Source organism: Saccostrea echinata, unplaced genomic scaffold (genome assembly GCF_033153115.1).
Source record: "Saccostrea echinata isolate AGI-Se365-2 ecotype Australia unplaced genomic scaffold, CSIRO_AGI_Sech_v1 ptg000012l, whole genome shotgun sequence".
NCBI classification, from domain to species: Eukaryota; Metazoa; Mollusca; class Bivalvia; order Ostreida; family Ostreidae; genus Saccostrea; species Saccostrea echinata.
Window position 1 is genome coordinate 395,870 of NW_026889761.1, and position 6,000 is coordinate 401,869.

A 6,000-nucleotide genomic window follows, 5' to 3' on the forward strand; every position below is an offset into this window, starting at 1 on the left:
CATTCTGAAACATAGGGACTTGAGATTTGCTAAGATTGTCTCAAGTGAATCCGGGATGTTTCGCGCCGTTTCTGTTTCGCACTGAGATGGTTCGCGCCGCGATGATTCGCGCCGATTTCGGTGCGAAACATCTCACTTCTTTTTTTATATATTTCATCATATTTTGATCCATTTTAAACTATTTATTAATTATATATAAATAATTCATGACTTATTAATATATGCATTGCCAAAGGTAACGTATTGTAGGTCGGTAGGGTGCCGTTTGCTCAGCGTGTGTGTTCAACAATACAATGAGGATTAATTGTAATTAGTTGGAGATCAAAAGGTGAGAATTATTTCATTACAGCAATTATCTGCTTGAACTTAGATTAAACCTGTAAATTGGGTTTTTGAGAACCTGTGTATATAATAACTGTTCATTTAATTTACGAAGTACGGTTATGTACTGGTGTCGACTGGTTTTTCTTTCATCTGTATTTTTCTTTCCATTAAATAAATGGAAGTTTTGAATAATTTAGCACTATATATTTCTACGTTTTAAGTTAATTTATTCTGTACAAACTGTCTAAACTATTTTTTGTGATATTACATGTAGGGATAGGGCAATTTAAGTTTTTAGAATTTGTTCCTAATCCCATTGTATATATTTAGTCCAATTAAATAAGTTCAAATCAAATATAAAATTTAAATTATCTAGGAAATTTACATAATTAACATTATTACATTTTCAATAGTGAAATACTGTGATTTATTTATTGAATAAAAGTGATATTCTCTCACAGTGTGAAAGGATACCAAAGTGATATTCTCTCACAGTGTGAAAGGATATCAAAGTAGGTAACAAGATAATTTCTGGCCTGTCATAAGATAGAGATGGTAACTAAACCGTCTTGATAGAGACTAAAACTGCCAAAGTTTCTCCAAATATGTTGTTAAAAATCCGTTTTACAATCTCGCAATCGCTTATAGCTATCATATGACGTCTCAACCGCTCAACTATGACGTCACAGCCTATGACACCCTGTTACGAAAAGACAGAGTCAAAGGGAAAATCAAAGAAAATGTAATAAACAGAAAATTCAATGTTTTGTAGATGAATATGGAATTTATTTCACTCGTGAGACAGGATTTTTTGATATTTTCACTCGTGCTTCGCACTCGTGAAAATATCAAAAAATCCTGTCCCACTCGTGAAATAAATTCCATATTCATCTACAAAACATTGAATATCCTCTATATATTATATGAATTTTTTGAAAAGAATGAATTATCTCAGGTCCGTATAAGAAGCAATTTCATTTTGAGGGGGGCACAACCATACATTTTCAGTTGACCAACTAAAAATTTTATCAGACATTATTATGAAGGGGGCACAAGCATTTTCTATAGTATTCTATATATCGGTAAAATTATGCTTCTCTAAAAAGGATATTTGATTTAAATTATCTTAAAATCATGCATATTACTTTTTTTACCGTGTTTTTTTTTTAAATATGAATCATTATAACCTGTATTCTATAATAATTCTACATAAGGACAAATTATCTAATGAAATATCTCCCAAGGCAAAAAGAGCAATAACAATTGAAATTTATTTTACTTTATGATTTTATTCTTCTAATAAATAAACAAATTGACATAATAGCATAGGTACACTGCTGAGGAAATATCTTGCTCCATGTAATGGACTGCAGCATCGGCAATCCTCTGCTGTATCTTGTGGCTAGTGCGTCGGACATCACGCTCCAGATCAGAAGCAGCAACTCTGGTCTTCATAACATCAGCCTCTCTGCTCAGTAAGGGGACCAGCTGGTAGAAGGAGAGGGATAGGCCACGTGCCTTGGAGTTCATCCGGTGATGCCACCCTGTAAAAGAACACATATTGTTAGTGAGGTTTCACTTCAAATTCAATCTTGCAAAAAGATAATAATACTTATACACTTAATATTTTTTCCATTTTTTTTCCTCTAAATTCTTGTATTTTCAGATACACATCTGCTGGTATATATATAAAAAAAAAATATTTTGAAAATAATAAAAATAAATACCTTCTACGTCGTTGTTGGTTCTGATGGTGAACTGGTAGACACTCCAGGAGCGAATAGGAAAAACAGGATTCTGTATCCACTGGTTCCTGATGTAGGCTGTCAGTGGCTGGAGGTTGGGTGGGGCTCTTTCTTCCATGACTCGGAAGACATCTACGATGTGGGTCCATGGTAGGAATGGCAAGGCCAGTAGCTGCTTGATGAAGTTGTGTGTCCCCTCTCGTTGTCTGAATGTCGTAACCAGGCCCAGCTGCTGTACATGGGTCCACACTGCTTTCGTCCAATGGAAAACACAGCCCTTCAAGGACACAGTAGGGAATACCTCCCGGATGGCCTGCCATGCACCTGAAATTAAATAAACAATTAAAATTGGAAGACTCAACATTGAAAAGACATGAAGAAAATAATTTAATAAAATTGTCTAATATTTCTTTTAAATATATATAAATAATTTTTCAATATTTAAAATGAATAATTAATATGATAAATAGATTACTATCATTTTTATACCTGCTTCAAAATCAGCTGTGACCATTTCCAGTGAAGAATTTCCCAGTCTATTCTGCACTGCTCTGAAAACCTAAAAACAACAAGAACAAAAGTTAAAATTACCATGTTTATGCAAAACATTCAAATATATAACATGTACACGTATAGTAAACTACAAGCAAAATGTCTGAATTTTACCTCAATGTAGTCTTCCTTTCGACGTCGAGACATCAAGGCAAACAGCAAAGGAAACTGCATGGACTTCCCATCTTTGTGAACAAATGCGTGTATGGACATCAGTTGACCATTAGGCTTGAGGAAGGAAGGAACAATCTGGAATGAAAAAAAAGATATTATATCTATACATTTAGAAGAAAAATATATAAATTTTGCATTCATTCCATATTTAATATGAATGAGCTGATCTCTAAAATTTACATATAACATACTCAGAATTATAATTATTGATGCATTTCTCTGGAGTAAACAGTGTATTAAATATATCTTTTTTTTATTTATTTATATTAATACCTTAAACGTCCCATCTATGAACCATCTCTTGGCTTGCCGCAGGATCTCAAGTTGGTGCTCTGTCGCAAAGACAAGGTGTCTCTCTTCGTCAACTCGAAGGTCAGCTATCAGGAACTCCTGACACTGGAGGAAATCCATGTTTATCTGAAAAAAAGAATAAATTTGTCAGTCAAGCATAATAACAATATATAAGTCGAAACAATAAATATGTTGCGTGTACTTTTTGCATAAAAAATCTATAACTCCAACACTGAGCGATAAAAAATAACTTACCTCAAAGTCCAAGTCTGTGGGATCTTTGGGTCGAAAAGCAGCCCTGTAGTTGTTCACATATCTTTTGATGTTGGATGTCTTTGGGGCCAGGAACCTGTCTTGAATGGTATCAGCAATGGTGGCCTCGACGATTTCTCTTGCTGGACGAAAGACTTGCTCCACAGCAACTTCCTTTGCCTAAAATTCAAAGAATAATTCAACTTAACATAATTTCAAGTCTAATAAATCAGTATTGGAGCAATTTTCTAATATTAACCTTATTTTCCAAAACATTCAGGAACTTGACAAATAGTTTTAATTGACAATTACTTGACAATGAGATTAAATGAATGTATACCTCTGCTGAAACTTTCTTGAGAAGTGGCAGCTTCAGGTCCCCTGGGTGAAGATGTGCATTGGATCCTCGCACAAAGAAGTTGCCTCGCTGGAGGACTGTGGCATGGCATCTCAGCTTGGCTGACCTCACACTGCATGTCCACATAGTTGTCTCCTTGTTCTTGCGCTATGAAATAAATTACAAATTAATAACAATATAAGTGCTGAAACATTAACATACCATGTTTGTAGAGTAAATTTTATTTTACTAGTAAATTTGGTAAATTGTTAAAATAAATTTCTTCTAACTTTTTTTGAAAAATATATCTATATTATATATATTTCATACCTTAACCCCATACGTGAAGCCATCAGTTGACACAAGTAGAGCACCACCTCTCTTGCTCCCCTTCTCCAGAACTTCAAAGCGAACATCTTCTTCATCTATAATGGTGTCATCAAGGTCCTCGTCTAAGGTGCTACAATAATAAAAAATATTATTATATACAAATGAACACTGAATTTTATGACATAAAAAATAATGTACTAAATGATTCTTTGATATTAATTTAAAAATGGTTATTTTTTATGGATTAAAAATCTTTTTCAATTTATATATTTCATAGTTCAATATACCTCTCCTGTGGCTCTTCATCACTGTCTTCCACATCCCGCCGATGAGGAATGTCGAAGTCTGAGGACTCCAATGCTTCAGGGGGTCAAAACACTGAGTCAGGCTCATCTGAAAGTGTAGAGTCATCCATAGCTGGTACAGGAGGAATCAGTAGCTGTGGAGGGGAAGCTGGAGTGCCAATGGGTGCCACATTGGGACTCGAGGGTGGTGTAGGATGCCCCTCTATAGATGTTGACTGTAGGATGTCTGTTGATGCTTCCATTGGCTGAAACAATAAAAACCCGATCATTGAATAATTTATACAATTTTTTGTATACATGTATAATAAAACACGTACAATTTAAAACCTTGTGCTGAAATTGAAAAACACAAAATTATTATATTTAAATTTACCAAACTATGATCGTCCCTCTCCTCTTTACACTTTAAGCATCGGAACTCAAAATCATCTCTGCTCCTCACAAGATCTCTATATTGTTGTAAGCTGACACCTGTAAGTCCAATAGAAATAATGCAATTAAGTGTCATGAATTTTTTATAGCAAATTATTTACTGGGTATAATTTTCTTTGATTGAAAAAAAAACAACCTTTTTTTTAAACTAAGAACTGGTTATAGAACATATAGAACTAGCTATTTGATTTTTTTTTTCATCTGTCAAATAAGAAAAAGAAAATGATTTACCCGACTTGCAAGTCCTGTGTTGCCATCTGTTACAATCGTCAAAGATTAAGGCTTCTTGTCGTGGACGGACAAGTTTGCTGCAAACCACACACTCATCTAAAAAGAATCAGGAATGTTACATAGCATACACAACATTTTTTTTAAAGAAGAATATCAACTTACACTATATATTCTCTAGAATTATACAATGAGTTTTATTATTGTAATTAAATAGATATGTGTTTGATAAATTTTCTTTAAACAAAAATATGTCAATTAATTAAACATGACCAATATTCAATCATACCTGCCATTGTTGATTTTTATGCTTATCGTCTTAAAGACTGATGGTTATTTCAGAAAAAATTATCAATATAAATACTTACCTTGGTCTCATAATTATCACTTGTCTCATCATTATATACTCCAGTCTCCAAATTTAAGTTGACGTGTGGGTTGTCCAAGTCAGTAATAATTACTTAATTAGAGGCCGGTATTATAATTATGTTTAAGTATCTACTGTGTACATAATTAGCATGATGTTAAATAATTGATAATTATGCTATGTACTTCAAAGAACCTTCATAAATTAAAAAAAATAAAGAAATGTTGAAAAATATCTATAATCATATATATTTAAAATCTAAAACTTTTGCTAAATGAACTAAACTCAGTAGCACATTTATGTTCTTGGAGCGCGAAACATCGCGGTGCGAACCATCTCGACAGTCTAGACGAACTCCAAAAACAACGTTTCCGGAAGTAAGAAATTGAGACTGAAAAAGACTCCGAAAAAAGAGTCCGCGCATGCGCACCCATACAAAAAATGGCGATTTTTCGGCAAAAATGACGGGTCTACAAAAACTGTCCGTGCAAAGTTTTGGAAAGTATGGCAATTATGACAGTACTCAGAAATGCTAAATAAAAGACTTCGGAAGAGATCGTATTTGTCAGGTTTTTTATTTTATTTGCAAAAAAGGAGATATTTACTTTCAAAGTTGACGTTTGAAGTCAGATTAATTACAGAGAAAATAATACGTTTGAGAAG

The 6,000-nt window shown here is 33.5% G+C and overlaps 1 pseudogene; it reads right to left on the reverse strand.

Annotated features, from left to right (window-relative positions):
- Window positions 1-1,620: 1,620 nt before the first annotated feature.
- Window positions 1,621-4,552, reverse strand: LOC133185643 (uncharacterized; annotated as a pseudogene).
- Between the last annotated feature and the right edge of the window lie 1,448 nt (window positions 4,553-6,000).